The 25,879-nt window shown below is 45.9% G+C and overlaps 1 long non-coding RNA gene across 1 annotated transcript; it reads right to left on the minus strand.

Annotated features, from left to right (window-relative positions):
• Positions 1 to 9,532: 9,532 nt before the first annotated feature.
• Positions 9,533 to 18,518, minus strand: LOC143514235 (uncharacterized). The gene is made up of 3 exons (XR_013130805.1): positions 18,268 to 18,518; positions 16,136 to 16,672; positions 9,533 to 9,885 (listed from the first exon to the last, which is right to left on the minus strand). It is a non-coding gene; the product is annotated as an uncharacterized LOC143514235 (long non-coding RNA).
• Positions 18,519 to 25,879: the final 7,361 nt, after the last annotated feature.

Consider the following 25,879-nt stretch of genomic DNA (forward strand, 5'->3'; position numbering starts at 1 on the left):
ATAACTCCTCTACCCCCCACCCCCCTACATTTTAACAACTCATTAGATTTCACTAAATATGAACTCATCTCCAACGGCAACCCACGAGTAATTATTTGAAATGTTCATCAGTAACACAAAGTTCACTCCAATATTAAATTTAAAGAACAAATATATAACACAGAAATCAACCACCCATCAAAGTCTGGGAATGACTACCTACTGCATAATGTAGAGATATTTTGAAGAAATTTATGAGAGAGTAATACATTTAAATTATGAGAGAGTAATACATTACAATATTACAAATGTGAAGCCAGAAGATTACTTTTGATTTGTTAGGTAAGTATACATTGCTCAATGCATTCATTATACATTGCTCAAAGTAATCAATGCATTCATTAAACATTGTTAAATTATTTCAGGTAACCAATCCACAAATTTTGCCGCACCGTGACAGCAAAAGATCAAAAACATCCAAAAAGACGTCACTCCTTACATATGATCGGTTCCCACAACATGTATTACAGGACACTCAGTTGTGTCCACTGTGGTAAGTGTACTGGGCGTCAGTGCTACTGGTGGCATTCCTGTACGGTGGCTGCCCGTGGTGAAATGCCCCCCGTCCTGGTGCAGTCACCGTCGGGGAGACCCTCAGGAGGGACGAGAGATTAAGGGGCTCGCAGAGAGGACCACTACGGCTCTGTTCTGCTTGTGCGTGAGAACCTGATAGAGAAAGATCAATAAGAGCAGTAATGACTCATGGCTTAGCAATATCACGTCCCTTTTAGGGTATGACAGGTAGGCATGTCAACCAAGCCCATATGTAAATATCTAATATTTAGGATAGATTAAAAAAAGATCCAAACTAGAGGTGTATTCAACTAAGGATTTTCATAGTCGAATCTGATTCGTCAGCAGATTCATCTTTATCTTTTTCAAAATACTTTTGAAGTTTTTTAGTAGCCATTATAATCTCGGCAGATGCTGCGTATTGTGTAGCGTATTCAGCTCCGCTCATTTGGATTGTGCAACTGCAGGGTGTGATTTATTAATGTGTAGTAAGGAAGATGCCTATTGTTAATGCGCAAACATCATTTAAAAATATTTATTAACAGAAATTAGGATGATTTTATTTGACAAAAGGCTATATATAACGAAAACATTTCATGTAACAACTAATGCTTAGCAGCATCCTTGGGCACCCCCATGCAGTTAGAATGGTACATTCGACTATGACTTCATAGTCGACTAGGGGGTATAGTCGACTATAGTGGAATCAGCGACTATTGCAGGTCACCCCTAATCCAAACTATAACAATTTACTCATACAAGTACCTCGGGCTGTGGCTGGACAACAAGCTGGACTGGTCCTGTAACATCGATCACCTGTACAGGAAGGGACAGAGCAGGCTGTACTTCCTGAGGAGGCTGCGATCGTTTGGCATCTGCAGGAAACTACTGTGGATGTTTTATCAGTCTGTAGTTGCCAGTGTCCTATTCTACACTGTGGTGTGCTGGGGGAGCAGCATATCCAAGAAGGACACACACAGGCTGAACAAACTCATCAGACGGGCTGGCTCGGTGGTCGGCATGAAGCTGGACACTCTGGTGACTGTGGCAGAGAAGAGGACCCTGGACAAACTGCTGGGCATCATGGACGATGCCAGTCATCCTCTGAACACTGTCATCAGTAACCAGAGGAGTCTGTTCAGTGACCGACTGCTCCTTCCAAAGTGCAGGACCAACAGGTACAAAAACTCCTTTGTCCTGCATGCCATTGGATTGTACAACTCCTCTTTGCAGGGGAGGAGGGGCCACAGGAAAATGGACTGACCAATCAACACTAACCGGACTACGCACAATAACCTTAAGGCTCATTACAACATATCCAGTGCAATAACATTTTAAAGCATGTGCAATTCATCTTTGGCTCTTTATATTCTATTGTTTTTATATCCTATTGTTTTTATGTGACATTGTTTTTTAGTATTGTTTATTTTTTATTCTGTGTTTGTATTTATTATTATTAGTAATAGCTTAATCTCTGTTATCACCATCTCTTTTTAATCTTCTATTTTTATCACTGTTCTATTACTGTCATGCTGCTGGAATCTTAATTTCCCTGAGGGAAACCTCCCAAAGGGATCAATAAAGATTTATCTATCTATCTATCTATCTTTAAGGAAAGGTAAGGATAGTATAAGTCACTTTTTGTTTCAACATGAGCGCTGCAGAATACACAGGGCTCTGGCACAGAGAACCAGCCAGAGAAACCGTGTGGTGGTCCTAAAGGAGATCTGTGGATATTATTCCCTTACAATTACAAGGTGGTCCAAAAATAAATACTCCATAATCACATAACCACATAACCACACCATCAAGACTGAAGTGCTTTGAAGAGTAATTGAATACTTAACAGCTAGGTGCTTCTGGGCCTCGGTCATTGGCTAGGAAGCTTATTAAAATGACATTGGGCACTGTGACTGTGTTCAACAAAGCCCAACTTGTTACTACCCAGCCCTACACAGCATTGCTGGTTTTAGGGAACGAGTGATGGTTTCAAGACACACCTGCTGCCTAAGCCACTGGTGTCCTTCAGGGACCGAGTGAGCCTTCGAACTGGATACGTTAGAGACGGCAAAGTGTGCTGATGCCAAGATATGGGATCCTTCAGAGGAGGCATTGCAGACTTAAGCTGGAAACATACTTGCTGTTAACTACGCGTTCGCGTACGCATCATGGCTGCTTCGCGTATCCTGCGTCGGTTTGGCGCGTAGGTCTTGCACGTCCTCCAAAAGTTAACGCGACGCGTACGCGAGGTGCACTACACACAAAACCGCTAGGGGCAGTGTAGCCGCTAACCAGCATCAAGATGAACACAACGATAAGCAACGACACAAACTCGCCATTCTCACAACGTCTTTGATTTAACGGCCTTACATACCACCTACGAAGGGATCGCTGTCGTCGTTTTTTCTGCCGTGACCGTAAAATTACCCAAAGGCTAATCTCCTCGAGTGTTGCCATGTTTGCATCGTTAAAATACCGAAGCCCTTTCTACGTTCTGCCCTCTAGTGGACGCCTCCAGTTTCACGCGTTGCACATAGGCTAGTATGTTACGTTCACAACGCAGCCGGTTGTGTACGCGAACGCATGGGCAAACAGCAAGTATGTTTCCACCTTTACACATCAGTGTTGGGATAAGATGAGAGAAAATGAGAGCTAGAGAAGTGTGCTTACAACTATGGGAGCTTGTGTTGTTTTGGGTGGAGTATCTTGACATACAGTTGTGATCAAATTTATTCAACCCCCACTGAAATAAAGTGTTTTGGCCAGTTTGACATTGATTTTGATCATTTCAGTCATCTTATTTACAATTATATCAAAGAGGCACTTATAAATTAGACAAACATAACATAATATTTATGATGGAATAACCACAAATGTCTTTACTGTGCTCACATCATTATCAGTTTTATTCAACCCCCTAGTGACATTATTTTTTAGTACTTAGTACAACATCCTTTTCCAGTTATGACAGCTTTCAAGCGTGAAGCATAGCTTGACACAAGTGTCTTGCAGCGACCTATGGGTATCTTAGCCCATTCTTCATGGGCAAAAGCCTCCAGTTCAGTCACATTCTTAGGCTTGCGCACTGCAACTGCCTTCTTTAGGTCCCACCAGAGGTTCTCAATTGGATTTAAGTCTGGTGATTGCGATGGCCACTCTAGAATGTTCCAGCCTTTCATGTTCAACCATGCTCTAGTGGACTTGGATGTGTGCTTCGGATCATTGTCCTGTTGGAAGGTCCAACGTCTCCCAAGCAGCAGGTTTGTGACTGACTCCATCACATTTTCCTCCAAGATCTCCTGGTACTGAAGGGAATTCATGGTACCCTGCACACGTTGAAGCTTTCCTGTACCATTAGAAGCAAAACAGCCCCAAAGCATAATTGACCCCCCGCCATGCTTCACAGTAGGCAAGGTGTTCTTTTGTTCATAAGCCTGGTTCTTCCTTCTCCAAACATAGCGCTGGTCCATTGTCCCAAACAGTTCTAATTTAGTTTCATCTGACCACAGTACACTGTCCCAAAACCTTTGTGGCTTGTCCACATGACTTTTGGCATACTGCAGTCGACTTTTCTTGTTCTTTGGAGTCAGCAAGGGGGTGCGTCTGGGCGTTCTGGCATGGAGGTCTTCGTTATGCAGTGCGCGCCTTATTGTCTGAGCTGAAACTTCAGTGCCCACATCTGACAGGTCTTTTTTCAGTTCCTTAGCAGTCACGCGGGGATTTTTCTCCACATTACGCTTCAGGTAGCGCACAGCAGTCGCGGTCAGGATCTTCTTTCTGCCACGACCAGGTAACGTTTCCACTGTGCCCTTTAACTTGAACTTGCGAATGATACTTCCGATAGCGTCTCTTGGAATATTTAACAACTTCGCAATCTTTTTATATCCATTGCCATTCTTGTGAAGAGCAATAACCTCTTCTCTTGTCTTCTGGGACCATTCTCTTGCCTTTACCATGCTTGCAAACACACCAGTAGATGTCTAGAAGGAGCTGAGTATCACAGTCCTTTTAAATCTGCCTAATTGGTGCTTATCATGCTTGATTGCTGCTCGTTGACATCCACAGATGTTTTCAATACCTGATGGAAAACACTGGAATGAACCTCTGTTCTTAGGAGTGGTAGTCGTAAAGGGGTTGAATAATTGTGTCAATGAAGAAATCACAAAAAGGCCATTTAATACTTTATGACAAAAAAAATTGATGCTATCTTAGTTGCATTTAGTTCTTTAACAAGTCCTTGTAAGATTTCATTATGAACACAATTACAAATGTGCACTGAATTCCATAAAACCCTTTGCAGCATTGGGGGTTGAATAAATTTGATCACAACTGTATATGCCACAGGGCAGGTATTTGGCTGGGCTGTCCCCTCCCTTTGCCTCTGTGGGGTGTTTAATGGGGCTGGTGGCTAACAGTAGGGCAGTGTGGTCAGTGTTAGCTTTGGAGGCCTTGTACATCAGTACCAAGCAAGTGTACCTTCTCAGGTGCCGACACTGACCCCAAATCTCCAGAAGCTTCTTGGACAACATATATACATATGCTCAGTATAGACCTGAGTGAGGAAGTGAGAGATGGAGAGAGAGTGAGAAAGAGGGAGAGAGCGGAGAGAGGGATGACGTGGCTCAAACAGGCTATGTTAGTCATTGTTTAGTAGATCTAAATGCCACTCTAAATGTCACAGTTTGTCAAGTGTGTGTGTCAGAACAAGTGTCCCTTGTTCTGTCCCTTGATCAGACATTTGGGTTTTGCCTTCATGTATTTGAAAAGATTCAACGTCATCATTTGGCTACTCGGACCATTCCAAAGTCCAGTTGGCCCATGTCATGAACAGAGCACCTGGGCCCACTTGGACCCACTATTCTACTGTCTACAGTCTACTAATAGTGGGTGGGGTGGAGTACATCTGTGTAGTGGCTTGAGGGTGTAGTAATATTGTCAAGAACAGCTGGATGTTAAAACACCGAAGCTTTGTGAGACGTGCATTTCATAATATGACAGTTTCACAGATGGAGGAGCAAATGACATTGTTCCAGCTGCAGGCCCAGAAGCACTTAGACGTCAGCTATGCTCTCTCTGAACAGCACACCTTAAGTTGTGCTTGTGCTGCATTTGATGTGTCAAAGCGGGCCAGTTTCAACTATGACTTTTTCCTTAGAATGTCCCAGACCTCTCCAGAGTCCCAAACTCTCAAAAGAGCATTAATTTTCATTTAGTTAAGACTATGTAATTCTGTCAAAATGTCTGCATAACTCATTTATCCACATATCACAAAACAAGAACACACCAGAGTGTTGCTTCTGGGTTAATGAAAAGCTTAGACCCACCTTTGGTTTTCTCGTAAATTTCCTCTGCAGTTGGACACAACTCGTTCTCAGACAGGTAAGCAAGATGAGTCTCTCCTGTCTTTCTCCGCAACATGCCGTCGAGATTAGACATCAATTTAGCTCTCCACTGTATAAACACGCAACATATTCAATGCAGTTCCATTCTTAAACCTGGAGTATTTGGCTATTCCAGTTATTTCATGCAAGTGCTTTAGCAAACTCACAGATGGTTGCACAGTCCAAGAGCTGTGCATGCTAATCAATGTAATACCTTTCTAATTTTTGTCACGGTACGGCGGCCCCCTACTGGTCGCCCCCGTCTACAGCAGCAGCTTGTCCTGTGGGTGTGGTGTTGTGTTCGTCCCTCAGGTGGGCGGAGCCCGCGATCCGTCTCACCTGAGGGTCGTTTGTTCGTCTATATATGTCTTGTCTTTGTACCAGTTGACCGCTGGTTATTATATCCTTAATTCAGATCAGTTCACGGGTTTTGGTTTGCGCACTTTACATATTAAACCATCCTATTTCCCTGAGACTTGGCGTGATCGCTTCCATTTATTTTCGCTCACCCTACCCGTCACAATTTTATGATGTCATATTTAAATACAATCTATTGTTTCTGGTGCCACAGCAGCTTTTTAACACAAAGTTCATTTGTGATTCTAATCTAAATGGAATAGCATATTATAGAATAGCTTTTATAAACTTCTGAAATAATTCAGACATCATGTAAATGGAAGAGTGGATTCATAAGTAACACTGCATCAGTTTCAGGACAGCACAAAGATCTGGCTTCCATAACAAAAATAAAGCCTAAATGATTCCTTAGTGATCTATTACTCTGGCACACATAATTTTGGTAATGTCATCCTATAAATATAGTATTTCACTTTCAGAAAAAAAACATACCTTCATTCCTGCATCCTTATTTTTTATTTTTGTGGGAGCCCAGACATTTCTCAATTCACAGTTTTTAGTCTTTAACAGATGTTTTTCATATATCTTAACCAGTAAGATTCTCTTTTCTATTGTGCAGACATTAGGTTAAGAAAGCAGTATTTACAAAATATGATGAGTACTGTACTTTATTGGATTGTATAATGCTGCATTTCAGACAGCAGAGGGCAATATAACTTCAACTATGCAGTGGACACAGCAACTTTATTTACACAAGCAACTCAGTGTCTGAGTAGACGATTTAGGCAGGTCTAAACTTGACTCATACCGGGTCTGTAGAACTTAATAAACAATTCCTAGGAAGGAGGGACTCGCTTAGGTGAACGGGAGACTGAAGAATTGATCCCCAGGCATTATAACCGATTTCAAATGGTGCTAGAAGCTATGCAGGACTCTAAGCACCAAAGGAAATCAGTCATCGTTTGGTGGGGAGGAAGTGGGGGGAGGGGCAGCGAGAGAGAGAGAGAGAGTGAAGGAGAGACAGCTCTCTCCTCACAGGCCCACATTGCTATGCTCACAGGATACAACACAAACCTTCATCGCTATACAAACTTATACAGGAAGTGACTCTGTTGACAATAAACCGAAGTAATTTAATCAGTAGGTGCCTTGGGCTGTGGTGGAGCTGAGCTGTGATCGTATTGTAAGCAACAATGTTACCATGGTAAATGTTTTGATGTTTTTTAAACGTATTGTGGAGCAGGGGACTTGTATGATCCATGCTGGGCGCTGTCCTTCTTCAAGAACACTGATTTCAGATGGTGCTAGACACTGGCAGAACACATCTAAACCACCATTTGAAACCAGCATCTGGGAGAAGACTTTTCACAACAGGACTGGAAGCGGATCACATGGGTCCATGATGACTGAGGCTTACATTTTTATAGCATCATTCTCAAGCTTAATTTCAACCTTAGATTCAGATGCAGATACTAACAAATGTGAAGCTTCCAGAGGGTACTCTCCATGTAGAAATTCAGTGTTTAGCCTACTGAGTTCATATGGAGGCTTCAAGGGGAACTAATTCTCTTCACCAGTAAGGTAGGGTCACATCCTGTGCTGCGAAAAGCAAACAAACCAAGCTTATACTATAGTACTACATAAACTCAAATGTGATCTCAAAAAACCAACCTCCTTAACACAGCGTTGTGTCTTCTTGACCTCTGAAATGTGAAAGTAATATAATAATAGTAATTAAAAAATTACAGGTGGTGAGGGTTAATGTTTCTATTGACACTTGTGTTTGATGTTTTCATGTTCATGCTATGAAAGGGAAGGAGAAAGGTCGTGGTAGTAGGTAGCCCACTTTAACAGGAAGTGCTTGTCTCCATGTAAACGAACACCACAGTCACCACGGTGTGTCCCTGAGTGCTGATGTCATTCGGGTCTGGTTTCTGATTTTGCTTTTGTTGTCGTTGTTGTTGAATGATTATAAGAGTCACAGAACATATTTTAGTCTCTTTGGGCTGGTCGGGGGGACTGCGCGCTCCACTCACAGGTGTGGAAGAAGTACGTCAGCACCTTCCTGAAGGCCACAGCCAATACCTGGAAATGATGAGTCACACAAAGCTCTTGACATGGTGTCCACTTTCAACGCAGAATGCTGCCCTCTGCTGGTGGGCCTGGACTTTGTTCAGCAGCTGGTTAACTCTCCAGCTTCATGTCCTGGTCGCTTCTGCTTACAGCCCTGCTGTGGTGACCAGGGGGCCGGTTTTACATAGCACTAGTGTGCCATCTAGTCTCCTGTGTGTTCAATGGTGCGTAAGCAGCCCTGTGGCTCTCTGAGGAAGTGTTCAGGCTGTGTTCCAGATTCACCCATGCGTGAATTATCGTTTTCTAGTGAAACTCCAGTACTAAGCTACTGTTACACCTCTCTCTTCAGCACTCGTTGATTTGGTGGGAACAATTCCAGGGTGGGGAGATCTTCTGAGCTCTTCGGCAGTCATTCTGTTCGCTTACGCAGATCCAAGTGCTACGGTGCCGTTCAGCCACAGCTGACATTACGACAGTTTTTAAAGTGACAGTCTAACCAAACGAGCAGCCCAACAGCGGCTCCAGCCGCTCCAGTGCCACGCCGAGCCGCCCGACGCCTACAGGCACGTTAGCAACGGAGCCGCCGCCCCATGGCTTCTCCATCACGTCTCTCCGGCGCTAAACCGCTGTTGCCTGCCAGCTCACCTCCAGGTGCGACATCAAGCCCCACTTTCACCCCTTTGTGGCAACATACGAGCGCACCCCATCTCTGAAGCGGTACGAGGGCCACCGCCCCCACACCCCTCACCCCCTCACCCTCCTCACCCCGGAGGCTCTCCTGAACGCTGCTGTTATCAACTCCCGGAATGAAAACTTCAAACTGTGGGTCACATGTAAGAGCAGGTAAACAGCCCTAAGGCTAGCATGAGCCAAGGAACACAGGACACGGACATGACAGGACTGGGGAATTGAGCAGAATAGTAAATAAACTGTATTAAAGTCCTGCCAGAATAGAGCTGTTGAATAGCCTGTGGTATCCGATGATGTGGATAAACTCTTACTAAATCCTACTGGGAAATCAGGAAGCTGCAATGTTTGCAGTTCTGTCAGACATAAAACGAGGGCAGTGTTGCCGTTTGAAACCTCAGATAAAGCCATGGCAACGACACCAGTATGTAACAAGCTACAACAGTGCAGAGTAGCACTGACTGACTAAATATAGACACACATCTTAGTGTGTGTGTGTGTGTGTGTGTGTGTGTGTGTGTGTGTGTGTGAAAGGCCAACCATGGAGGTGTTGTTCCCAACACCAAGTCATTCCACTTCCCCTTTCATTCTCCCCCAGGAAATGACATGCAGAGACAGACACAGACCCCAACCCACACACATGCATGCACACACACACACACACACACGCACACACATACGGATCAGTACCACCAACCTTCCAGTTGCCTCCGTTTGGTCCGACTTTTCAGCGAGAGTGAGGTGGCATGGCCCCCACTGGCGAAATGAGTTCCCTGGATCCACTGAGCAGATGCTGAGAGGGATAGCAGGAGATAGGGAGGTCCGTAAAGCCCATCTGTACATGTCAAGGACAAATAAGCAATTGAGGATGGATGAGGAGAAGGTGAGGAGGATATGTTCCTCCCTGAAGAGGAAGCATTACTCACACTGCAGGTACTTGACTCTCACATGTACACACGCACACGCACACACACACACACACACACACACACACACACACACACACACACACACACACACACACACACGCACACAAGGTTATCCTGCCCTGTATATAATTACCCACCCATATGTGCATGCGCACCTGTATGTTTGTGTGTGAGTTTCAGAGTTTTGGAGTTCGTTATCTACTTGAGGGCTAGTGAATCATGAGATTCTTATCAATGGCTTAATAGAACATATTAGGCACTGCTCTGGCCCACAAGGCTTCTTCCACTGCCCACAACTCTTTCGTGCTTATTATGAGAAGCTCTATTATCCAGCTCCAGCATGTTTACAAAGAGGAACCAATCAAATACCCGAACGAAGACTGCCTGGAGAGTCGTGACACCACATCGAGTGCTTTTGTGAAAGACAGAGAGGAACTGTGTAGGGTGGGGTCGGAGGAGGTCAATAAAGCTAAATATATCATACGTTAACAGAGTGTGACTCATATCTGAGTCAGAAAAGGTAAGAGTGCATTTCTTTTTATTATTGTTATTAAAAGCACCTAATTAGCCCACAGCGCAAGTTACCCGAATGTGATGCAGAGCAAAAATTAATCTTTCACACATGGACAGACAAACACACACACACACACCAACACCACCCACACACCCACACAAACCCCTAGTGGCCCTGTCCAATGTCTGAGCTGTGTGTTATTCCTGTAAGTGGGAGCAGTCATTAAACATGGAGGTTCCAGTAAGGCAGCCAGGAGATGCTCAGTGCAACTGAAGGACAAACAGCTGCTTCATAGAGAGCAGAACCACCGGGTCAGCCCAGCCAGGCCGGCTCTGGTCGTCTGAAGAGCTGCAGCGACAAACCCAAACACAACTCACTAAATGCCAAAATAAGAGTCATCAAAACAGATCTTCCCAGTGACACAACAGCTCCACTAAAATCAGCAAACCAACACGCCCTTACCAAGATCCTTCAAAACAAGCCTATAACACAAATAGAAACCAGGCAAAACGCCTGGTAGATCAGGCCAGAGAAGAACGCTTCAGAGCAGAGGCCTGTGGCAAAGGGGGTCTACTGGTCTCCTCTCCGCAAAGAGCTCAGGGCTCATGATGTCGCCCACACACCTAATAAAACCCATCATTTCTGACAGGGGAGGGCTTTAACGCAGCTGTGCGTGTGTGTGTGTGCGTGGAGGCACATAGTGTGTATGACAGCAGAGATAATGGCGGTGTGTCAAAGTCAAGGCTCAAACACTGCTCTATAAAGACTCCTCCTGTGCGCCCGATCCCACGTAGTCCAGCAGTTAGCTGGACTGCCTCGACATGTCAGAACCCCATTAACACCGTAGGCTTTGGGAACGTCCAATACCGTGACATCGGCCTGCACTCACAGTAATTGCACTAAGCAGTCTACGTCATAGTCAGCAATAGATAACCTTAGCATTCATTGGATAATAGATAATCATAGATCATCTAAATCTTTGAGCGCCTGGACTCAATAAAATCATGATGTGTGCAAGTGTGCAATATCACAGCAAGTGTATCAAAACCCAGGCCTTGAAACGTTGTGAGCAGTAAACACCACTACATAACCATATTTATAATGAAAAACAATCGGTCAGTGTCTGAAAGGTCAGCTGGGTTTTGGTGACGGTGGAAGACCCGTCTTTGTTTCCTTGACATTTTCTCTCCGATTTCCGAGCTGCTCCCGTTTCATGTTTTACATGCATGCACATCGGTTTCGCTTCCACAAGCACGGGCCATGCGGACTGCACCCTGTGCACAATGTCTGCAGCACGTCCGCGACTTCCCCCGTCTGTGCAGACGAGATGCAGGACGGAGGTCCGGCCAAGCCCGCAGATCTGAGCTGGATAAACACTGGCAGGGGTGCAACCTTAAACAGAACCTCCAATTAGAATAAGAATTAGAATTTCTTTAATGTCACTGTAATGAGAATTATTAATTACTTATCAAACTAAGTAATAATAAGTAAGGTAATAAAAAATAATTTAAGATATTTCACATTCAAAAGGTCACATTCACTGTGCAATATATAGACATCCTTGTTTTGATGACTCTGTACTGTTTTGCGAGGCTGTTCAGCTGACCACTCCCGATGACATAACAAACCCACTTAGAAAACTGGCATTTACCTGTTTCATAAAACCTTAGTTTTATTAATTAGAGAGTCTAAGGAAATAAAATCAAGGGTATTAAAGCAAACGCTGTTCGCCATGGCTGAAAGTTTAACTAAGCTCGAAACTATGAGATGTTCGGCCGCCTAGTGTGATTAGACAGGAACCAGAAGCACGTGGTCTTCTGATGTGGTTCTAACGCGCATGTGGTCGTAATGTGCATCAGCAAGGTTCCTGTGGTTCTAGCTGGGAAAGCCCCCCCCCCATGTTCTGTGTGCCTCTAGAGGTCTTGGGGTTTGCCTATGGTGTCGAAACATTATGGGGAACATCAATCATGGCCAAAAGCAGCAATCTGAGCCAAGTGTTAATGTGCCACTGGGTTCACGTATGGACCATGGGGAGTGAAGAATATAGCGAGCTACCCACACATGCTCACTAATTAAGCTTCCCTCTAGAACATATTTATCACCCCAAAGAGCTGGCGATTTTTCTTTTTTTAATGAAACAGCCTTCTATCTGTTTTAATGGAACAACCAGTGCAGACCCACAAACGCATGATTTTACCAGAAAATGTACAGCCCTGTACACACATTGAACTACACAGCATAAACATGCGTCATACGGACCTGAAACTCCCTGACTCAATCCCACTGAAACCCCCCCCCCATTCAGTCCCACTGAAACCCCCCACTCAATCCCACTGAAACCCCCCCATTCAGTCCCACTGAAACCCCCCACTCAGTCCCACTGAAACCCCCCATTCAGTCCCACTGAAACCCCCCACTCAGTCCCACTGAAACCCCCCACTCAGTCCCACTGAAACCCCCCATTCAGTCCCACTGAAACCCCTCACTCAAATCCCACTGAAACCCCACCTGTTGTTTCCTCATTATTATTAGGTAAATATTTTTTCAAGCGCTTGGCCCTGAGGGTCTGAGACACTTTCCGTCCTAGGCATGCTTTTGCTGAACAATTTCTATGGAATTCTTGGCAACCTCGCTTGGGAATTTGAAACATCTGGCTGGTTCCTTTGATGCTTTTACAGGAAGAGGCTGAACTCTGGACCACTTCTGCCCACACAGTGTGACACAAACACGAGAGAACCACCAGAGATAAACGCTTCGATCTAAGTGGAGGGGAGCTCGCCATGGAGAGCCAGAGAAAACACCCAGCATATCAGTGCAGTGTGAAACAACAGAGAGAGGAGAGAGAGAGATGGGCAGAGTTAGAGGGAGAGAGAGCAAGAAAAGAAAGCAGTTCCACGAAGCAGACCGAGATCGTGAGTGGATCTGTGTGTGCTATCTCTTCCTTTATGACACACATGTCCTGAGGGCAGTGCTATTGTGCAGGGTCTCAGTATGACACTAGTCCAGCGCTAGAGGGGATATGATGTGTAAAGGCTACACTCATATCTCTCACCACCTCTCTCTCTCTCTCTCTCTCTCTCTCTCTTTTCCTCTCTCTTATGAGTGCGTCTCTAGTTTATACACAAAGCATTCACAAGGCCGACAACGTGCTGTTCCGAGCAGTCCCCTATCAGAACCCGCGTGTGAATCCAAACGTGCCCCACTCTAGCCGAGCCCCTTGGACACCTCACCTGCCTCCTGGACATCCCAATTTTCCCACCCGCCACCTGATCATGGCCGGCTGACGTCAATGACAGTATGAACCCAGAACAACAGCAGACTACATTGTGATTGGTAAATCCCAAGAAAGAGTCCATGTGTAGAGGTGCCGTTTGACACTCTCTTCTCCTCCACACTACCATTGGTGTGTTTGGGTGTCCATCCATGACTGCTTCTCCTAGCGTTTATCATTTACATTTCTTTCAAAGACTATTTAGATCAGCTCCATTTGCTTTGAATTTCAGCACACTAGCACACAGCCTCATTTCCTCGGAGTCAGCCAACAAGCAGTTCCTTCCGTCGCTCCGTCTGTCAGTGCATCGACCTCCACCGACAGTTAATCATAAATAAATAATAATAATAATAATAATACAGTGGCCACAAATGTGAGGCTCGGGGGGGCGGGCCTTGGCGGCCGGCCCACCCACCTCCGACGGCATGTGAGTAGCGTGGGTTCTTGGGCTTTCAGCTAACCACCAACATGATTCATAAAGAAGAAATTCCTCAGGCAGGGTGCTGCTTGGCCGCCAGCCAGAATCACTTCCCAAAAACCTAAACGACTGAGGAAAAAGGGAGACTTACAGTAAATACTGCTCTCCTGTCTGGAATCGTGACGTAGTTGAAGCTACATGACTCAACAGTGACTGAACTGTATTATATGTGCATAAGTCTTCTAAAGACACCAAGATGTGTGTGTGTGTGTGTGTGTGTGTGTGTGTGTGTGTGTGTGTGTGTGAGAGAGAGAGAGAGAGAGCTGGGAGGAAAGAGCTAAGATCCAGCCTCAAAGCCCATGCAGTCATAATCCTGCGTGTGAGATCACTGAAACCAAGAGATTGCAGTGAGCATGCATATGCGTGAGTGTGTGTTTAACAGTTAATGATTCAAGTTAATTTTACACTTTGCTTGGAGAATATCGAACCGAATTACTATCACCTAATAACATCAGTCATGCACATACAGCCACTGGGTTGATAAGGTGGCTACAGTCTCACTATGAAAACCCAGTCAGCCACATTTAACTGGCTCTGGGCAACAATTCATAGAACGAGGCCTCCAGAATTCGAGGAACAGCACAAAGGATGGCTGTGATGTTGCAGAACAAGTTAATTATCTCATGTGCTCTCACAGGCCGTCCCAGTGTACTCCAATGCCACGTCAAATACATGAACTAAAACACAAAATCCCAAATGTGCCTTCCAGCATAACACAGCATAATCGTCAGCCGCTGTGAATCAATGCGATACGTCTTCTGTGCATTAGTGATGACTCCCCTGTGCCGTCTAATTGTCTTCCATCTCTCCCCACCTTTCCCAATGTGATTAGTTCCTCCTCAGCGCACAATGGCCCCATGCCAATTCTCATCTCTTTGATGTCTTACATCGGTATCTTTACAGTCTGCCTGCGTTATTCAAGGAGTGTCCGTCACCCTTAAAATCAATAACTGTACAAAGCGGATCCTGTGTCTCTCCGTGTTGTAATAAATTCAAGGACATACATCCGTTTAGTGGCTGGAGACTCCAGAACACAGAGTACTCTGTGAACCTCCACATCTTCATCTTGGAGGACATGTTGGAATGAAACTAGTTTCATGACATTTATCCACCCACACCAGTCACCAAGGAGCGACAGAGTGGTAGAGACATGGCTAGTTATTGCTAGTGCTAAAAAGCGAATCAAGCTTTCAGGGAAAGTATCAGCACGACGCCCACCAAGAACGACATGGCCCTTCCACACAAACACCCACATCACAATCCAGTCTGGTGCAACATGTATCTGCACCTCATGTATACATTTGATGCACATTAGCTCATTACACACCAAACATGTATCTGTTGTGAGAAATAATAATAATAATGATCGTCATAGAGGCCAGCGTACAACAGGAAAAGCACAATCCCAAACTGAAGAGCACCAATCAGAAGGCAGTGTTCCTGGCCATAAGATGAGCATGTGGGCGGGGCAAGAGTTGGTGTCTCTGCTCGTTTCAGACACAGGTGACAGAAACTGGCCTGTCGACCCATGGCCTGAGAACAATGATGTCATGGTTTTGGTGAACTGTGCCGGTCCTGAGGGAACCGTGAAACAAACCAAACCCGTTCCTGGCCTGACGAGCATAAGCAACAGAGGGGGGCCGCCCAGTTATGCAGTCTCACACACACACACACACACACACACACACACACACACACACACACACACACACACTCAGATACACACGCGCTGTGGGTTGGCCAAACCACAACATGACTTACGACAGCAATTCTCCAAGCACACATCAACCCACAAGCATTCACATGCATGTTTACATATGTACCCCATAGGCAATTAACAGCTACAGCAGACACAACGGTGAGGCTGAAGTTGATAGCGTAAGTCAGACTCACCAGGGTGCGTGGTGCGGTGTATTTCCACAGCCCCTGCCTCAAACACGCGCAGCCAGTCACGTGAAGCAGCAGCTGCTCGCCAGCGCACTGAGAAGGGCGTCGCGGCCGGCTCTGTCCCCCCCGCCTACTGTGAGCGCGCTTTGGCTAAAGCTAGCCAGCCTCACTCAATAGCACACCTCGCTCCACGGAACATGCTTCTCCCTCGTCTTCCCGGGGGTATTGTTTGTCTGCACAACAGAAAGCATGCACGCACAGACACACATACAAACACAACACACGCACATTCACGCTGACACACGCTCACTGCTGTTTACCCATGAGCACATGGGAGAGAGGGGGTGTGGTTCACACATTAGACATACGTCAAAGAGAGAGTGTCCTAATTTTGTCCTTTGTCCTGCGTTTTTTTTCCTTTTTATTCTGTCTATCTCTCTCTGTTGCTCTCTCCTCCTGCAGCACCTCACTTTCCTCTTACTGTTTCCTTCTTCTCCTCTTTCATGGCTATTCCTATTTTTATCACTCTCTCCATTTCCCTCCCTCGTACATCATACACAAACAGGTAAGCACATGCGCATGCACGCACACACACACACACACACACTCACACACACACACACAAACACACACACACACACACACACACACACCGCCTGATCAGGTACAATGTGCAGCACAACAATGTGTTGGAGCATGGAAAAGCATTGCAGTGGGACGGGTCTGAGCCAGCTAGATTCAGTTACCTTCTGTCTGACGTACTTTCAGCTCTCAGTTTCACCCTGATGTACATGCAAAGGCTGAATGATATACCGTTTACTTATCTATACCGCGATATGAACACATACGATATAGATGGAGCACAAGGCTGTAGAGCCTTTTTTAAAAGCAATTTAAAGCAACACAGGGCACAAAACCGGCCAATCAGACGGCTTTGTTAGGGTGACCAAACGTCCGTATTTCCCGGGACATGTCCGTATTTCATGTCCTGTCCTGGGTTTTTTTTTTAAGTGAGGAAATGCCCTGGTTTTCAAATTACCTTCATTGGACCATTAAAATTTTAATATACAGGCACTAGGACACTGCGCTGCGTGTGCCGTAATCTCTGAGATAGGTTTATACTTGTCGCGTCTCCCCTCCCAATAGCATTAATAGCTATGTCGCGCAATTTTTTCTTTTTTTGCTGATGATCGAGGCAGATATGCTGTGTAGCCAATAACATAGCTACCCAGAACCTTTACTCTTTGAAATGCTAGAACGAATGACTGAAAATATTGATAAGAGTGATAACAAATAATGAATAGCGATGAGAGTAAATAAATGCTAACAACTCCCCACCCAAACACCATCCATAAAACTGAACAGTCGGATTTTGGACGGAATCCTCTCTGCCGTGTGAACGTACAGGCTACATCTGTGAACTGGTAGGGGTTGCCTTCTTAAAATATGTCAATTACGATATTTATATATAGCTACATAACCTTGGACTACAATACTATATCTAATAATGTTTGAGATACATTTTCATAGCTTAAACCTGTGATTTAATATCGTTGTGCGTATAATCAAATGAACGAGATAACGAGATGAATTTTCACGAGTCACTTCAAGTGTCCTATGAAAGGATTCACATACAACGCAGTGAAAAGTGTTGATGACGTCAGACGTGACACGGGCCTTTACATGAAGGTAGTGGGCCACTCCTCGCACAGCTTGCGTTGTCAGAAGCACAGACCCCCTGTTTCTTCTGCATTATGTTTTACCATAACAAGAATACTATTTTTATATGCATTGTTATATGTATTACTATAACAAGTAACACAGGGCATTTTCTGTCACTGTAAACAAGATATTTTGTAAATCCACTTTCTAGTTTTGTGGTAAAACAAGTATTCTATATTGCTATACTTAACCATTCATATCGATATAAAGGTATTTATCATAAATACCAAAGTATGACTTTTTCATCCGAATCGTTATATTCACACTAATGCAAACACAAAGGCACACACCTGACGCACCTACACACCTTCCATGCTCACAAGCATCCGCTTCTTCACCCACAGAAGAGCAAACTATAAAATGCAGAAGTGTAAGCCAGGTCTGTTCCCTCCTGGTTCAGGGGGCAGGGCACATACCTGGCAGGGCGCGAGACCTGGTCCTGTACCAACGGCCTCGCCGAGACCGCAGAACCTCGCTCAGCACCACACTGTGTTCCCCATCGGAACACGGACCCCGGTCCCGGTACTGCCTGAGACACTCCGACCCAGCAAAGCACCTGCATCCAGCCTGCCAATTACTCTCAACTGAGAGAGAGAGAGAGAGAGAGAGAGAGAGAGAGAGAGAGAGAGAGGGAAAGAGAAAGCTTGAAGATCTCTTTCTGAAATAGGGTGTGTCTATCTAAGCCCTCCTGAACACTTCACTAACGCATTCACAAACACACTTATGAAAAAAAGGAAAGGAAGCACACACCCATGAAAGAGAAACACGGCACCAAAGTGGAGAGAGAGAGGGAGAGAGAGAGAGAGAGAATCACTTAAACTCCACCCCTCTACTGGGCACTGTCTTACTCACTTGTGCTATTGCACACATGGACACACACAAACACACACAGTAGTCCAGAGAATTCTCACAGTATGAGTGTTGTAATTCCACATGCAGTGTCAGGCTACGCATACAACTGAATAGTAAAGAGAGGTTTGCGTTTTATACTGCAGCCTGGGCAGTCAGGGAGAGTTTCACACACACACACACACACACACACACACACACACACACACACACACACACACACACACACACACACACACACACACACACACACACACACACACACACACACACACACTCCTGCTGTCCATCCGGTGGTTGCTGGCTCTGGTGCCGCCTGTACGTCAGTGCTTCATGGTGTTTAAATGCCGAGTCACTCACACACAATCCTGCCAATTGCCATCCCAGTTACTGTAACCGTGGCTCCCAAGCCTGTTGCCCTGGACACCAGGGAGGACAGGAAGTGTCCTCACCCCTCACGCCTGGGTGACCCCATCAGCACACACACACACACACACACACACACACACACACACACACACACACACACACACACACACACACACACACACACACACACACACACACACACCCTCAACCCATGGAACCAAATTCACCCAGAACTTTCTCCTTTCTCTTTTACTTTCACTCTCACTATTTGTCATCTTTCTCTGTTCATCCAGGGAAATAAAGACTAAGTCGGTCACTTTGGTCATGTGATGTGCAGAATTCCACACTCATACTGAAATTCACAAGGCTGGTGGTGCTGGTGGTGGTTGTGGTGGAGGGGGGTTGTTGGTGGACTAGCCTAAAACATTCCAACATTCCAGGACGGCTGACATCATCAGCACGCGCCGTAGGCTAATTAGCAGTGGCGATGACGCTGAGTGATGAAGGAGCAGGTTGCGAAAACGCTAACGAGGATGAACTTTTCAAAGCCCAGTGAATCAGCAGCTCCGCATACAGAATACAAAACGCACGCACACACATACCACAGCACAACAAGCAGGTGTACATTAATGCAAAAGGCTTTGCACGCGCATGTGTGTTTGTGAGTGTGTGTGAGAGAGAGAGTGAGAAAGAGAGAGAGAGTGATTGTGTGTGTGGGTGGATGTGTGTGGGAGAAGGATATAAAGGTTTATGAGAGTGCCCAGTCGATGGGTTAGGGCAAGGTGCATACGTACCACACCCTGCCGATGAGGTCATACACACACACACACACACACACACACACACACACACACACACACACACACACACACACACACACACACACACACACACACACACATATTTATTCCCAAAGTTTATCCATGGGCACCTTGAACATCATTACATATACAATCATCACCACTGCAGTGTGTGTACATGCAGCACATATAAGCGAGAGAGAGAGAGAGAGAGAGAGAGAGAGAGAGAGAGAGAGAGAGAGAGAGAGAGAGAGAGAGAGAGAGAGAGACAGAGACAGAGACAAAGTGAGAGAGAGAGAGAAAGAAAGAGCCACAGAGAGATTTGTACATCCACCACAAAACTGCTCCATTCAAAAAAATCTGATCTAAATATATGTCTTTATTTATAGCCTCTATCCAATAGAGCTGCACTCAACCCAACTCAGACTGCACCGGATACTTAGTTCTAAGAAAATCTCATTATCTGATTATCAAGAACATCCAGCGTGCTCTCCTTCTGTGAACATTTGATTTCAGAAAGAAGCTTGCCACAGATAACACAGCTCCTATTTCTTGTCAACCATTCCAAAAGCATTTGACTCCCGAGAGCGTGTAAAAAGCGTGAGCTACACATACCAAAAAGCCTGGACAACACAGAACTTCCGCTTCCAGCAGCCTTCTGTGGATTCAGGAAGGTCGACACACCTCCAGAGCCACGTCGCTGCCGAGCCCCCCGGACAGACGGCTCCGGTGGAAGAAACTGACTCGCAGGCGTCCAGCAGAAGGGTTCCTCGTCTCTTGTCTCATGCGGCCGTCTGTCTTAGGTGGCGTGACAATTTGACAACAACAGCGTGAGAGCAAGACACGCGGCGGCGGAGAGAAGCGGATGAGGAGGGGAAGAGGAAGAGATTGGAGAGCTTCAACCTAGCACTTCTCCTTCAAGCACACTCTGGAGCTGAACATCATGAACTGCCTCTCTTGTTCAGACTGCAAGTCTGTGTGTGTGTGTGTGTGTGTGTGTGTGTGTGTGTGTGTGTGTGTGTGTGTGTGTGTGTGTGTGTGTGTGTGCACAAACTCATAATGTGTAAGCAATACAGTCATAAACGACACATTCAGTCAATCTGCTTCCAGCTTCCAGCCAAGTGAGTCAACAAGTAAGGTATCTTGACTCACTTTCCCTTTCTCAACCCGAGCCCCTCTCCCTCTCTCTCCCCGCCTTTTGTTCCCTGTCTGTCAGTAAATGCTACACGCATCGGCCAATTACGCACAGACTCCTCTGTCACTGCAGTGTTACCCGTCGACCGCCAGGGGGTGCCATTTCACGGCATCCAGGCGCTATGAATCACACGGCGGTGCCTGAAGGCCGCAGTGCTGTGGTGGACTAGCGCACACGGCTTGTGTGCAGGAATGAGGAGGAGTCAGTGGAAGTGGATGCACCGCGACAGAGCAAAATCAAAAACAACATGTCACCGCAACAGATGTTTCAGAGAAAAATGTGTTTTTTTTTTTTTTTTTTTTTACTGCTGGCAGCTTGAAACTTATAATCATCTAAAAAGCTTTTTGCCCAAACTAGTTGTAGGATAAACACTACTGCTTCAGTAAATCGAAATGGACTGTGGACCACATTCTCTGTTTCTCACTTTCTCTCTCTCTCTCTCTCTCTCTCTCTCTCTCTCTCTCTCTCTCTCTCTCTCTCCCACAAACACACACACACTCACACACACACACACACACACACACGCGCGCACACACACACACACACACACACACACACACACACACACACACACACACACACACACACACACACACACACACACACACACAATTACAAAGGACAATTAGCTTGCTGGATTTTCAAAAACAATGAGCTGACAGGTACAAGCAGAGCAGCACAATGACAAAGCCTTCCCAAGTACCTCAGATGTGGGAAAAACCTCTGGCACTTCACAGACATCTGTCCTGCAGCAGGTCCATGTCAGGCAGCTTTCTGATATCACTCACATTGAGCATGCAATTACAGGGGAATTCCACTTACGCACTTGCTCTCTGTCTCTCTCTCTCTCTTTCTCTCTCTCTCTCTCTGTCTGTCTGTCTCTTTCTCTCTGTCTCTCGTACACACGCAAACACCAACAAATACACACAAGCACATATACACACTCGTCTTCTATGTCAAATGGATCAGATAACGCTACTTTAGCCACTGTGGCAGGTGCTTTAGCAAGTCACAATGCAAGAATCCAGTGGTAAACCTCCAGTGGTAAACACACACACACACACACACACACACACACACACACACACACACACACACACACAGGGATGGGATTGCCACTGGCGCCACTGTGTGGCCAGATCAGAGGAGGTAGAGGAGGAGCTCATGCGGCAGCCATGTGACTCGTCTCACAGGAACGTACCGCTTAATCCCTGCGGTGTGTGTGTTGTACACCCTGGCCTCACCACGGACCCTGGAAACGTTTTAGCCTTTCCTGATTCGCAACTCTCTCTCCTGACTCACCACGTCCTAAATCACAACTCTCTCTCTCTCTCCCTCCGTCGTTCTTGTTCGTCATTCACAGTCCTAGCCCCTCCAGCTGTGGTGTGTGGAGCCGTCAGCAGCGCCTGATTCCTTCCGCTCTTCCTTTTCTCCGTCTGTCTGTCCGCCTGCTTTCTTCCTCCCTTCTGCTCACGTATCCTTTCAAATATGAGATTCCAAAGCCCAGAATCTGACAGTTCGATCCAAGCGTTCGTGTCCAGACAGCACAGCTCCCTTTTCCTGTCCACACCTCTGGAATATCCATTATTTCCAAACTGTGTATTTAACCCTTGTTAAATAAATTTGAGGATCAGATCGCTTTAATCTTCCGCGTCATTCTGCGTATTACGTAACGGGACTGGCCTCAGTCTTAAGGCAGGGCTTTTCTGTCAGCTCAGTAATCCTCTTCTGACTGCAGTTCATCAGAAGCAAAGTTCACGAAGGCGTGGTGAGCTCGGGGGTACTGCATGGCCATGTCGACAAGCTGACAAGTATTACGACCACTCACTCACACACACTTCCCCTGACATTCTACTCGTCAGGAGAACTTACACTCTTTCTCTATTTCATATATTTGTATATATTACTTCTCCTGAAAGTACTATATAGTATCAGCCTAATCTCAGGGACCTGTATAACAGCTGACGTCGAAATCTCACACACCTTACACACTGGCTACAAACATATGTCCATACAGAGGCACAGAGGCACAGAGCTCATTATGAAGACCCTTCAACTCTGTGTAACCTTGATCAGCAATTTTTCCAACACAAATGCACACACACGAACATACATATGCATACACACATACACAAACACACATATACACACACACCAACTGGTCCTCCACCGGCTCCTTCCTCTCACACCTTTCAGAGCTCAGCACCTCACATGGCAGCACAACATTGTGCAGCCCAGAACATTCTTTGTCCAAATGATTACATAACACTGTCATATAATAGTCCTTGTGGCTACAGGCGACTTCTTTACCAACCGGTTCCTTTCAAATGTTTATTCATCTGTTACCATGGAGACATGAACGCAGTTGTACATAATTTTGCACGACACAAAAACACAGGGTGTTATGAATATTTGAATTCAGCGTGATTTTAACTGCACTGGCTATGGGCTTTAATAACCACACAGCCTAGGTACTACTACACCTTCTGAATCATTCCCAAATGTGCTGGGAAGAGCATCAGTGGCTAGATTCAGTATCTGTACAAGAAGCTCAACTCTGTGTGTGTTCATGTGTGTGTGTGTGTGTGTGTGTGTGTGTGTGACCGACCATAAACTTGTTTGCTTTGCTGTTCACCATCAGAAAAATCTGAAAAATAAATCTGATTTTAAACACACACACACACGCGCGCGCGCACACACGCTCACACACACACGTGAGTCAGAGGTGAAAAGATGCTTAAATGCTTTCCTACCACACAGCATGGCAGGCAGTTACAGCTTTCTATAAAGCCCATGTCTGCTTTCCCATTTCTATAGCAACATATCAGCATTTAAGCAGCTGACACCTTACACTAACACACGCCTAACACTTACCACCCTCAAAACCCCCACTGCTCCAGGTACAAACTATTATTAAACCCTGCATAAGATAATATTTATAGGTGTTCTGTGTCAGTCTAGATAAAACATAGATCTACCGGCCGCATATCACAGCTTCCATCTTTTAAAAACTAACAGGAAGCTGAATGACGACTTCCTCTGTACAAGAGCTGCGGCCTGACTTTAGACCCGACATTGGTGACATTCGCTGGTCAGCTGACCTGCGGTCAGGGACTGCATCGGTCGGCTGACCTGCGGTCAGCACAACGCGCCCCGTCCACAGAATCCTGGAGTGTTTCTTCACAGGATAGAGACAGGGGCCAAGGAGTCAGCTGGTGTGTGCGCATGGAACATCCGGCCAGACAGAGAGGCAGACCCAACCAGCCCACAGACGCAGAAGGCAGACAGCTGACAGCAGACTCAGACTAGCAACCCTCCAGGATGCAGGTTCAGCCCGTCCGGCCCAGGCTTGCTCTGGCCAGCAGGAACCACCCTTCATCCTCCCAGACGCCTCCTATCTGGCTGGGCAGCCTGCAGCGACACCCTCGGGGGCCACGCACACTGTAACAACACCAGCCATTACAACGATCCTCTCACTCCACCTGACTTGCACTGAGCCGGCCTAATGCAGATATTAAGAAGTCATTAAGAAGCCTCTTCCTGCTAAGAGGTCCCTGTGCTTGGGGTAATGACGTCACAGTTCACACTTACACAAACACCCATGTACACATTCACACCCAAACACACACAGACACTCACACAATAAAAACCCTATTCTCAGTCAGCTCGAGAATGACTCATCAGCATGTGCTCATCAACGAGTCACTGTTAGTTATGATGTCAGGAGCTTGAAGATAACAGCGCACTCTGAAACAAACTCAGTTAATCGCCTGGTACATTAGACGATCTGGTCCCACACTACCATCTTGTGGTAAATGCTGGAAGTGCATATTTACATCTGGTCGAGGAGAAAATCGTTCAAAGACAAAAAGAGGCTTCGGGAGACCTTCATTTGTGAACAGACAAATTGTACCGATGAAAAAAGAATTCCTCGAACACCATGACCCGAACAAGACGTCCATGTTCCTAGCCTTACCCTTTCATGTGTAAATGATCAAGGCCTGACATGATTAACTTTAACTCGTCTCAGGAGTAACAACACTCAGCCATGCTTCCGCTACTCTCGGCCACAGAGGTTACACGGTCTCTGGGTTACACCGAGTGCAAACTGAAGGGGACGTCCATCGCCCACGTTTGGCATTAGACCAATCATTTTTACTCATATTAGCGTTCGCACTGGCCACAGTGTACGTCCGTTACCGCAGAGTATTCAGGGGGAATGGCCTGGGGTGTTTCTTTCACCCCCTCCGGTACACATGTGAAGGGTTACTGCGACATTTCCACCATGAAACTTGTTTTTGCGGCCGCGACTCCTGGCGCACGCGCTGGGGAACATTGTGTTCCAGGGCCGCTTTACGACGGCCGGCCGCTCTGCCAAAGAATGTGCTCTCTGGCACCAGGTCCACGGTGCCTGCACAGAGTCCCAGGATCCTCGCCTGTTCCGAACATCGCCAGCTACCAACTCAACACCTTGCTTTCGTTCTCTCTCTCTCTCTCTCTCTCTCTCTCTCTCTCTCTCTCTCTCTCTCATTCTCTGTGCACTTGCATTCCTCTTCTCTGAATTATTTACCTCTTTCTCTCTCGTTCTTTCTCCCACTATCATTCTACTACCTATCATCCCATTTTCTCCTGTCCATAACCCCCACGAATTTGTTTGCATCCTCTTTAAAAATTCACCGGTTTTAATTTTGCACTCAAACCATATTTGACATATATAAACCATTAGGAAATAAACACTCAATTTTAATCACCCAGTTGTCTCATAATAAAAGTCCCCTCAGGATGACAGCTGTAAAGACACATTTCTTTTAGAGC

This window comes from Brachyhypopomus gauderio, chromosome 5 (genome assembly GCF_052324685.1).
Source record: "Brachyhypopomus gauderio isolate BG-103 chromosome 5, BGAUD_0.2, whole genome shotgun sequence".
In the NCBI taxonomy this organism is placed as follows: Eukaryota; Metazoa; Chordata; class Actinopteri; order Gymnotiformes; family Hypopomidae; genus Brachyhypopomus; species Brachyhypopomus gauderio.